Source organism: Moschus berezovskii, chromosome 5, assembly GCF_049115385.1.
Source record: "Moschus berezovskii isolate FMDL1 chromosome 5, NW_MosBer_1.0, whole genome shotgun sequence".
Lineage (NCBI taxonomy): Eukaryota > Metazoa > Chordata > Mammalia > Artiodactyla > Moschidae > Moschus > Moschus berezovskii.
Genome location: NC_142464.1, coordinates 99,497,742 through 99,509,646, shown reverse-complemented (window position 1 = coordinate 99,509,646; position 11,905 = coordinate 99,497,742). Strand labels below are relative to the sequence as shown.

Here is an 11,905-nt window from a genome sequence, read left to right as displayed (position 1 = left end):
CACTTCCACTGCAGGGGTCAGAGGTTCGATCCCTGGTCGGGGAACTAAGATCCTGCAAGCCAGGATGTCCAGGAAAAAAAAAAAATCAGATTGCTCAAACCAGTGATAAAGGCAAAATCTTAAAAGCAGACAGAGAAAAAGGACATGTTAAATACCGAGGAACAAAGATAAGAGTGGCAGCAGGTTACTTGTCAGAAACAATGAAGGAACATGGTATTAAACCTAGCGAATTACAACAATTGGTGTTGCTAATGCTTAAGGCATGGGAGGGCATGAGGAAATGAGGAGGAGACTGCGGCAAGAGATATGTCTGCTTTGGTTTGCTGAGATCAGGTGATAAAAAGTGTCAGCATGCCCTATTACAGCTGCTAGAATTTATCCTGGAGGTTATACGGAGCTGTTACAGAATTTTGGGCAGGAAAATGTCATCAGACTTGAATGTTAGATCACTCTTACGGCATTGTTTGCATGGACGTATTAATAAATGGATGGATGAATGAAAGAAGGTGGTTTGGAAGATTGAAAGACTGGAGGAAGGGAGTGCAACCACATGGAAGTTACTGTATTTGTTTCATTAATTCATTTGTTCAAGATGTATTTAAGTCCTCCCATATCTCAGACTTTAAGCCGGCTCCTTAAGATACCATAGCAAATAAAAGGCATACTACTCTGTATTAATATGTTGTAGACGTCTTTTCATGTCAATAAAAGTACGGTTGTCCCCCTTACCTGTGGTTTCATTTTCCATAATTTCAGTTACCCTTGGCCAACTGCAATAGTCAATAGCAGACTGTAGAAATAAGCAATGTATAAGTTTTAATCTGTGCACTGTTCTAAGTAGTGTGATGAAACCTCTCATCATCTGGTTTTGTCCTGCCTGTGTCATGGATCATCCCTTTGTCCAGTGTATCCCACACATTAGTCACTTAGTGGGTTATCAAGTCGACTGCCTTGGTATCAGAGTTCTTGTGTTCAAATCACTCTTATTTTACTTAGTAAAGATGCCAAAATGTAAGAGTAGTAACACTGGCAATTTATGTGAGCCAAAGAGTAGCCTTAATGTGTTTCCTATAAGTGAAAAGGTAAAAGTTCTTGACTTAAAAAGTAAAGAAAAAAAAATCATATGATGAGTTTGCTATCATAGGAACAAATCAACCCTTGAAATTGTGAAGAAAGAAAAAGAAATTTGTGCTAGTTTTGCCATAGCACTTCAAGTTGCAAAAGTTGTGGCCGCAGTGCAGGATAAATGCTTAGTGAAGATGGAAAAGGCATTCAATTTGTACAACAAGGTATTTTGAGAGAGAAGGATCATATTCAGAGAACTTTTATTACAATATATTTTGTTGTTCTATTTTATTAGTGTTGCTAATCTAGTGCTGTGTCTAACATAAATTAAACTTTATCATAAGTATGTATATATAGAACAATACATAGTATACATATGTGTATATGTATATGTATAGGTTTGGTTTCAGGCATTGACTGGGATTGGAATTTATCCCTTGTGGATAGCAGGGGACTGTCATAGACAGTTTTTGTTTTTTATAACAGCTGCATTTTATTCATTCATTCATTTGTCAAATTTTACTGAGTGTCTTCTGTATGTTTGGTTTTGGGCAAAGCACCTAAGATACAACAATGAATTTGAAAACTCCCTGCATTCATGAAGCTAATATCCTGGGTAGGGGTGAGAACACACACATATATATGAATGTCACCGAGATCATCCTTTGGTGTGTGGCCAAGATTTTTTTATCTTGGACTCTGCCTTCAAGGCCAGATAGCTGGGCATGCTTCACTGTCATTCTTGGCATCTCTGAACTTTGTGTGATCAATAACCTCATGGTTACCGTCATGCATAGCCAGGAAAACTAAGTAATTCAAGGAGGTATGAATTTCATATTTATTATGAACATATAAATTCACTATCAAATATCAGCAAGCACTATTTTGGAGGGAAAATGTCACCATATGTTTTACATGCTGAAATTTTATCACTTGATTGAAGTATAAATGTATATATAAGGGAAAATAATTAGTGATGGTGGTCAAAGTTGTTAATTTTATGTAAAAAAGCAAACATTATTTTCAAATGGTTTAATAAGAAAAAAGATTGACAACTAATAAGATTATGAGAGAATGTGCTATCTATATAATTTTAGGAAGAATATTATGTATATTTCTACTAACATGTTTATAAAAATATTGACTATTACTACTACTCTGTTATTAGCAGCTTAGTAATAGTCAATATTTTTAAATGGCAACCCACTCCAGTGTTCTTGCCTGGAGAATCCCAGGGACGGGAGAGCCTGGTGGGCTTCCGTCTATGGGGTCACACAGAGTCGGACACGACTGAAGTGACTTAGCAGCAGCAGTAATAGTAATAATGATGAGAATACTTAACTATATAATTATTATAATCTTTGTAGTTTATATGCTCATATTCATAACAATAAACAAAATAATTTTTGAAAGCTGTATTTAAGTTTTAGTTATTTAATTTCATTTAGTTCATGAGTGTTTTATAGAGATGGTTTATTTGGGATTTCTTCTCATCTTGTGAGGATGGATTAAAAGCAGAATGTTAATTTCAGCACCTCAAAATTTCATAGGGATGAAAGACTCTGTAATCATGCTCAACAACATCCATGAAAACTAATCTTTGATTAAGACATGCTAAAAACTAGGAACAAAATGAAATGTTAGAGAAAAATGAGGTACCTAAAACACATTTTGTTTACATGACAAGTCTAGAAACACAGACTTTGTTAGAATCCTTTTAGAAGATGATTCCTTAGACTTAGGAACTTATGAAGCCTAAAGCTTTTAAATAAAAGAATTGTAAAAATGAATGTTACAGCCTGTTGACAATTTTCAATAGTCTATTTCAGTTTTCAATAGAAGGATTTTTAAGGTATGCACATGAATCTTAAAGTTCCTTCTACAAAACATACTACTGAAAATCTCTTTTTCTGAATTATATCTACTTTGGACACAAAGGCAGTAACATCATCATTAAGTGTACTACTTTACTAAACCATACATCAGACATTTCGGCATGCAGACAGTCAGATGTCTTTTTCAAAGTTTGACAGCCTGGTGGATTAATGATAAATTCAACTCCATTTCTCTTTGGTAGTTTGCCGAAAGATGTTAAGTCTCTCAACAGCCAAGAACACAGTGAGTCTCACTGAAGAAGTATTTACTGAATAGAAAACGAGAAGAGAAATTGTCATGTCATGTGACTGTAGTGCTAGAGAAGACTCTTTGAGAGTCCCTTGGACTGCAAGGAGATCAAACTAATCAATCCTAAAGGAAATCAGACCTGAATATTCATTGGAAGGATTGAAGCTGAAGCTGAAGCTCCAGTACTTTGGCCACCTGATGTGAAGAACTGACTCATTGGAAAAGACCCTGATGCTGGGAAAGATTGAAGGAAGGAGGTTAAGAGGACGACAGAGGATGAGATGGTTGGATGGCATCATGGACTCAAAGGACATGAGTTTGAGTAAACTCCAGGAAATAGTGATGGACAGGGAAGCCTGGTGTGCTGCAGCCCATGAGATTGCAAAGAGTTGGATAGGACTTAGCAACTGAACAACGTGATTGTCGATGACAATGAAACTGACATGGTGAAGGCTGTGTGTGATCTGAGAATCACAATCAATATTTTGAATCACACCTTTTGGTGTGTGTTCAGAAAGTAATTACCACCTGGACGAATATAACAGGATTTCAACCCATCAGCAGACAGCAGGCACTGTCAAGATTCCTCTTCAGCCAAAGACAAGTTTCATGAGCTACAAGAAATCTTTGAACCTCATTGTCAAGAACTTATGCAAAGTGTTCAAACAGGGTATTTAAGAGAAAGGTTTGATGATATTTGGCAGACAAAAATATCAACATGACAGGATTCAGTCAGTTAAAGGGTTGCTTGAAGAGAAAGTAATTTGTTTTTAGACCCCACTGAAGAAATGACCGATATGAAGTATACTGATCATGCAGATATCTTACATGCTAGGTTACATGATTCTTCTAGCATTTGACTACAGAGAAGGTACTAATATGGGTGCTCATGAAACAAAAACTGATGTATAGGTGGAAAGTCAGAGCTCATTTCGTTGTCTCAAAGGAAGTTATATTATTCTGTTGCCATCTTTTTAGATTCAAGGTTTAAGGACAGACTCTTTAAGTGATTGTGTGAAATAGCAAATACATGCAAAAGTATTAGAAATATCAGATACCAGCAAGGACGACAAGCTTACAAAAAGCCACTGACGGTTGTCAGGAAGCATCTTTCTCAGGCAATTCCCAGAGTTTGTAGAATTTGTTGAGGGACAGTGATCACTACCCTCAACCGAATCGTCAAATATAGGAGTTAAGGAGGTAAATCTTATGTGAGCTACTGTTAGAAAAGAAGGAAAGGACTTCCTTGGTAGTGCCGTGGGTAAGAATCTTTCTGTCAGTGCAGGGGACATGGGATCGATCTCTGGTATGGGAAGATTCTGCATGCTCTGGAGCAACTAAGCCTGTGTGCCACAACTACTGAGCCTGTGTGCTGCAAGTACTGAAAGCCGAGTGCCCTAGAGCCTGTGCTTTGCAATAGGAGAAGCCAACACAGTGAGAATCCTGTGCCCTGAAATGAAGCGTAGCCCCCACTTGCTGCAACTTGAGAAAACCTGTGCAAAAGCAATGAAGACCCAGCACAGACAAAAATAAATTTGATAAATAAAATTAAAAAAGAAAAGAAGCTGTTACCTTGGTGATAGCATCACTATCAGCAGTGTCCTAAAACAGAAGAGTTTGCCCTCACATACCACCCTCATTTAAAAGTGATTTCAGTTAAGATGTGTCCTATAGTAATAAGAAATTATAATTCTTATATTCTAATGTCAAGATTTAAATATTTGAATACTTAACTTTTAAATAACAGAAAAAAATATTTTTGAGATTAAGTTTAATATTTACTTTTTGGCCCAGGAGTTCAGTTTATGTGGTTTAGCCATTAATTTTAATGGCTAAAATTAGGGATTTGGATAGATATGGCGGCACTGGACAGAGTGAGAAGTGATTAGAGTCTGAGTACATTTTGAGTATAATTGACAATGTTTGTTTATAATTAGGTGTGGGATATGACAGAAAGAGGGAGTCCAGGATGACTTGAAGGTTTTTGGCTAGAGTAAATGTCTATATTGAATAGAATGTTTATACCCTGAGAAATAGAAGGCTGCAAGGGGTATTTTGGATTGGGTGTGAGAGGGGATGGATGCAGGAGTAGGGTTCTCTTGAACATGTTAAGTTTGATATTTTGAACAGCCTTCTCAGCATCTCTCCTTGCCCATCTTGACATCTCCAATCAGCATGTCCCAAACGGAATGATTCCTCTTCTCCTTAAATGTATCTTGTGTGCTGTGTGCTCAGTCACTTCAGTCGTGTCTGACTCTTTGTGACCCTAAGGACTGTAGCCCATCAGACTCCTCTGTCCATGGCGCTTTCCAGGCAACAGTACTGGATTGGGTTGCCATTGCCTACTCCGAGTGATTTTGCCTTACCTGCTGTCTTCTCTGTATCAGCTGATGGCAACTCCATCCTTTCAGTTGGCTCTGACCACAAACTTGGAGAGTCAACCTTGGATTCTTCCCTTTCCTCTCCTGTTCTCTCCTTCTCTCTTGCTTCCCTCTCTCCCTCTTGTTTTGTCTTCTTTCTTTCCTTCTGCCCTCTTTTTCCTTCCTTTCTCTCACACATCCAATCTGTCAAGACATCTTGTGGCCTTTACCTTTGTTACCAAACTCAGGTCTGCCTGCTCACTGCTCGATAGCCAGTTCTCGGGAGACAAGGGAAAGGAAAGGTAACTTTATTTTGGAGGTTGGCAACCTGGGGAGAAGGTGGACTTGTGTCTGTAAACCAACTCCTGATTGCTGCTCAAGGAGCAGAAGTTTTTATAATGGAGGTTCAAGGTTGTATGCTTGGAGGGAGGGAGCAGGATGGCACAGTCAGCTCTGATCGTCATCTCAACTTCAGTGACGTGGTGGTAGGATGAGCATCCTCTTGGTTGTTTTGAGTACAGTTAATCTCTAGTTTCAGAGTTTGTTCCCGCTTCCTGGGGACAGTTCTCGGAATTGTGTGGAGTAGCTTATGTCCCAGCTTTTGTCTGGTCATCATGTAGTCACCCTCTCTTCACAGAGTCATCTTCTGCCTGCTGAGGGGGCTTCAGTATCTGCAAAACAGCTCACAGGATATGGCCCAGAATATTTATCTATGACTCTTAAGGAGTAACTAAAGGTCCCTGGCTCTGCTTAATGACTGAACTATTATGTTTTGTCTTATTAAAGACTTAGAGTGTGAAGCATAATTGAGTTTTAGGGTGAAGGTAGTGCTTATACCTTTAGGATTACATCCATAATTTAAGCAATTCTCACTGCCTCAATTGTCAAAACCCTGCTTGCTAACCAGGGCTTCCTTGATAGCTCAGTTGGTAAAGAATCCACCTGCAATGCAGGAGACCCTAGTTCGATTCCTGGGTCGGGAAGATCCCCCGGAGAAGGGAAAGGCTACCCATTCCAGTATTCTGGCCTGGAGAATTCCATGGACAGTCCATGGAGTCACAAAGAATCAGACATGACCGAGTGATTTTCACTGCTTCCTAGCCACCAACTTCTCTCTCTGGTTGCAAAGGACTCCTAACCAGCAGTGTCCTTGCTTCTCTCTTCCTCTCCTATAGCTTTTTTTCAGCACGACTAGTAGAATTATATTTTTAAAACATAAATCATATCATAACAGATCATATCAGTCGTGTGCTTAAAATCCTCTAAGGCCTGCCTTTTTCAGAGTAAAACTGAATTCTTCTGTTGGTCTATAAGACCCTGTGTAGTCTGGCTCTTTGATCCTCGATCCCCCTGGCCCTGTGTAGTCTGGTTCCTTGATCTCCGATCCCCCTGCCCCTGCCTCTCTGACTTCATCCCCTCTTTGTTCCCTCTTCCTCCTCACTGTTCCTTGAGGGTGCTGGGCACTCTCTCACCAAGAGGTCCACCCCTAGCTGTTTTCTCTGCAGGAAAATCCTTCCCCTGTCTTCGTTCAGGCTCACTCTTCGCCTCTCGCGAGCCTTTGTTCGGCAGGCACCTTCTCAAGGAGGTCGATCCAGGCTGGCCCATGGAAAGTGCCATCTTGCACACATACCTAGCCTGTTACACACCCCGTCCTCCCCACTCTGTTCTCTCTTTTCCTGTTGTTGTAGCACTTTGTTTTCTTCTTAACATACTTTATAATTTATTTTAATGTACTTTAAATTTATTGTGTCTCCTTCCACCAAACTATAGTATAATTGCTGAGGGTAGGAACTTTTGCCTGTTTGTTCACTGTGTTCCCTGGATCTGGGATAGTGCCTGGCATACAGCAGGTGCTCTATAAACACTCACTGAATATTAAAAGTTGAGCCTGACTCTCTTGAAGCACTAACGTCTTTAATCTGGATGACACTAAGACATGTGAGAAGCCCAGGCTGATGATTAGTTTGGTTCCCCTTTAAATAGATATTAAAAAATAACTTATTCATTCTATGTTTGTTTAGAAGGGAAGCACAGTATAGCAGGGCTATTTGTGGCAAGGACTAAAACAGGACTGGGGCTCAAACTTCTTTTTCTTATCCCAGGCAATTCAGCTCTGGCCCCAGATATATCTAGAACAATGAAAAAACAGAGCCCTGTAGTCTCCTCCACCCTCCTTACACAGGTCAGTCACTCAATCACCTTTCGGGGGACTCACTGTACCCACTCCAAGTGGTATGTGTATCCAGTACCCTTCCCAAGAGATCATCTGGCAGGTAGAGATTTTTCCATTTTGGAATAGTCTCTGCAGAATTTAACTTGATGGCCCAGGGAGCTGGCTGTTTTTCTGAACTTAGCCCCAGGGGATCTCATTTTGCAGTGCATTTTGTTCAGTCTGATCATTTGAAAAGCCCTAATTTGCTTTTTCTGACATCCTGCTCTGAGACCTCCTGCTTTGGTTCTCTACAGGTCTCAGCAGAAAAGTAGTAATAGTTGCAAAAGGTGTCAGTGTGTTTGGGAAAGATGGACACTCTATACACCCTAGGTTTTCCTCAGTGACAGGATGCTTTTGTCAGTTTAACTCATCTTTTTGGAGACATAGAGTCTCCAAAGCTGGCAACTCCTTTTTCACTACTTTACATCAAATCTACTTTACTTCATTAATAACTTGTTGCTCCTAGCAAGGTCTGAGTAGAACCTAATGTTAACTAGAAGTTCTTTATTGTTTTTCCTTGTAAAAATGGGGCACTGTGAATGAAATTCAGGTCTGAAAAATGAAGCTGGTTTCATTTTCTTCATTTGAAAAAAGAGGGTGAAATCTCATTTCCTACAGCTCAGAATTATTTTGAAGCTCACATGAGATGAAATAGTATATGGGTCTAATTATAATCTTTTCCATTTTACTGAGGAGATTCTCTACTGAGCTAGAAAGTAATTAGTACAGGGAATAGAATTAGAATTACTTGTTTAGTTGCTAAGTCCTATCTGACTCTTTGTGACTCCATGGACTGTAGTCCACCAGGCTCCTCTGTCCATGGGGTTTTCCAGGCAAGATTACTGGGATGGGTTGCCATTTCTTTCTCCAGGGGATCTTCTCTACCCAGGGATTGTACCTGTGGGTCTCGTGTCTCCAGCATTGGCAGGTGGATTCTTTACTACTGAGCCACCAGAAATGGCTCAAAGGTAAAGAATCTGCCCATCAATGCAGAAGAGTTGTGTTCGATCCCTGAGTGGGAAGTCCATGGGTTTGCAAAGAGTCCTACATGATTAAGCAACTAAAAAACAACAGCATAGAATTACTTATTCTAAACCGAGAAGTTGAGGAGAGAAATGGGGTGTGGTTTAAACTTCTTTTGTTTCTAGGGAAACGCCTGTGTTCTTTTCCACTGAGTGTGAAATTGGGGTGTATAAGCTAAGAAATCTGTGTAAGATAGGGGTTGGAGAGGGTCTCTCAGACACCCTGGGATTCCCATGGAACCCCTGCCCCACTGCTTCTGGCCACCTGCCCAACCCCGACTCTCACCTCAGGCTGAGAAAGAGCAAAGCTGGTAAGGGGAGGCCAAGAAGGAAGCCCATAGGTTCCTCTGGAGTTTGAGTATCATTGTCAGCAGGAGAGAAAAAAAAAAAAAAAATATATATATATATATGCTGCTCCTGCTGCTAAGTCACTTTAGTCGTGTCTGACTCTGTGTGACTCCATAGACGGCAGCCCACCAGGCTCCCCTGGTCCTGGGGTTCTCCAGGCAAGAACACTGGAGTGGGTTGCCATTTCCTTTCCAATGCATGAAAGTGAAAAGTATTTGGCTTCAAAAAGCTTTATTGTTTCCATTTGGTCCAAGGCTTGAGAGCAGGCTCTCCAGGGTGTTAAAAAGCTGCCTAGTGGATGTAAAGAGGGGCTTCAGGCAGATGCCCTGATGTTAGGGGGCTCCTCAAAGGCCGCTGGGCTCCAGAGGCTCCTAGTCTTGCTTGAGGGTAAGACTTTCCAAGAGATACTCGCCCAAGTCAGCCTGGGGGCCAGCCAGCCTGCGGAGGTGGGTCAGGTGGTCACCCATCTTCTTGACTAGTTTCACCTCCTCACCTAGGAAGTGGTTCTCCAGGAAATCACTGATGTGGGGGTCTGTGCGGGCCGAACCCAGACTCTGCAGACCCAAAAGGGCCTGGTTCAGATTCTTCTCCATGAGAAGGGCGGCTTCCATAGCATCCTTGGTTTTACCTCACTCATCTAGAGACGCTTCTGCATGTCTAGGAAGAGCGTGTGGCCCCCGCGCTGATTTTGCATTTTCAAGAGACGCTCTGGGCCATTGTGCTTCTCCTTGGCCAATTCATGAAAACAGTGGCCCACACCCTCCAGAGCCCCATCTTCGAGGTGGAAATAGAAGCCCAGAGAGAGCTAAGTGTAGGAGGCCTGCAGATGTATATTGACCAGGCGGTAGAGGGAAGTCTCCACCTCGGTGGAATAATTCTGACGAATCTGGGAGTTTATGGTTGATAGGTTATAAGGAATTAAGCTCAAAAATGGTGGCTGTTCCCGGTGATTGTGGACAGCTGAGTGGCTGATTCTGAACTTTGTGACTGGAAAAAATATTGGAGGGTGGTTGGAGGCTGGAGCAAGGGGCGTCCCTGGGTCTGTTCCCTCCAAGCACTGTTGAAGCAAGAGACAGATACGCGGGACTGCTGAGCGCACTTCCAGAAAAGAGATCCCTAACCCCTAATCATTTCTTCTCTCACCCCTCATATGTCTCCAACCTCTTAAGGCTTGTGTGTCTCTCACTAGCTCTTCTCTCCTCATGAATCTTTGTGGGTGCATGCTAAGTTGCTTCAGTCATGTCTGACTGTTTAGTCACACACCATAAACTGAAAGTAACAAAGCCTTGAGACTGGTTAAAGTACTTCTAGTTACTTGTCTCTCAGGCGATGTCCTCCAGGGAAAATTCTAGTAAACTCCTGTTTATCAACATTTTTCTGTCAATAATCACTCTACCTCCAACCAAGGGATTCTTTTTAGAATCCATACTTCACTGATTTTGGCTTCAGTTAGTGCAGGTCATCAACCCCTGTGAATAAGGGAATCACATGCCCTTTCGAACTATAATCAACCACAGCCCATTGTCTGTCACTTTTTCCTCTTCCTTTTTGGCACCTTAGAGTTTAAGAACCCTATTCTTAAGGATTCCTCTAGAGAACAGAATCTAGAATATCCTGTTTCGATGAGAGCCATAGTTATCCCAAGGGATGAACCTGAGATGAAGCCAGGATATGAGTTAGGGAAAAAAGAAAAGAAAGAGAAATTTAGACTTTGGAGTTACTAGAAGTCAGGTTTATGATATGGGGAGGTGTGAGTGTGTGTGTGTGTGCACAAAATGAACATCATCCCACTGGATTTAAGGTGTTAGAGGACAAACAAGAGAGAGAAAGGAGACCCTTCTTCCCTGCTCACTGAGGGCAGATAGCCTGTGAGGAAGCAACAAGAGAAACTTGAAAAACTTTCCTGGAACTCCATCTGGACCTGCTTTGGGAGAACAAAGGCCATGTGTTTTTCTCTTCCATGTTACAGAGTTGCTGGCGAACAGGTGACATGCTTTGTATTCTCTACCCGCTAAGCTGGGTAGGTTTTTCTCAAATGAGCTGAGGATGTTGCACTAAACCTGAGATCTGGGTCTGAAAGGTTATTCTCCATTTTTCTTCTTTATGTTAAATTGAGACAATCAGCTTGTGGGTTTTGCATCTTTACGTCCTCATTTGTCTCTTTCTCTGGGAAGTTGTCATTGATCCCACCCCAGGGCAGAGGAATCAGCAACAGAGCCATCTTGAAAGCCAGATGCTTGAGAATAAGACCAAATAACACATCTGCTGGGTGAGGTTATGGAAAGGATTACATGATGCTAACTGTTGCATTTGGAAATTGTGGAATTTAGCACACTGCTCACATTTTTCATAAAATTATTTATGTAATAAGCAACTAATAAATGATTAGGGTTATGCTCATAAATATATGTTCAGTTCAGTTCAGTTGCTCAGTCGTGTCCGACTCTCCACGACCCCATGAATCACAGCACGCCAGGCCTCCCTGTCCATCACCAACTCCCGGAGTTCACTCAAATTCATGTCCACAGAGTCGGTGATGCCGTCTAGCCATCTCATTCTCGGTCGTCCCCTTCTCCTCCTACCCCCAACCTTTCCTAGCATCACTTTTCCAGTGAGTCAACTCGTTGCATGAGGTGGCCAAAGTATTGCAGTTTCAGCTTTAGCATCAGTCCTTCCAATGAACACCTAGGATTGATCTCCTTTAGAATGGACTGGTTGGATCTCCTTGCAGTACAAGGGACTCTCAAGAGTCTTCTCCAACACCACAGTTCAAA

General features: G+C 41.5%; 1 pseudogene; it reads right to left on the bottom strand.

Annotated features, from left to right (window-relative positions):
• Positions 1 to 9,502: 9,502 nt before the first annotated feature.
• On the bottom strand, positions 9,503 to 11,352 carry LOC129561638 (ferritin light chain pseudogene; annotated as a pseudogene).
• Between the last annotated feature and the right edge of the window lie 553 nt (positions 11,353 to 11,905).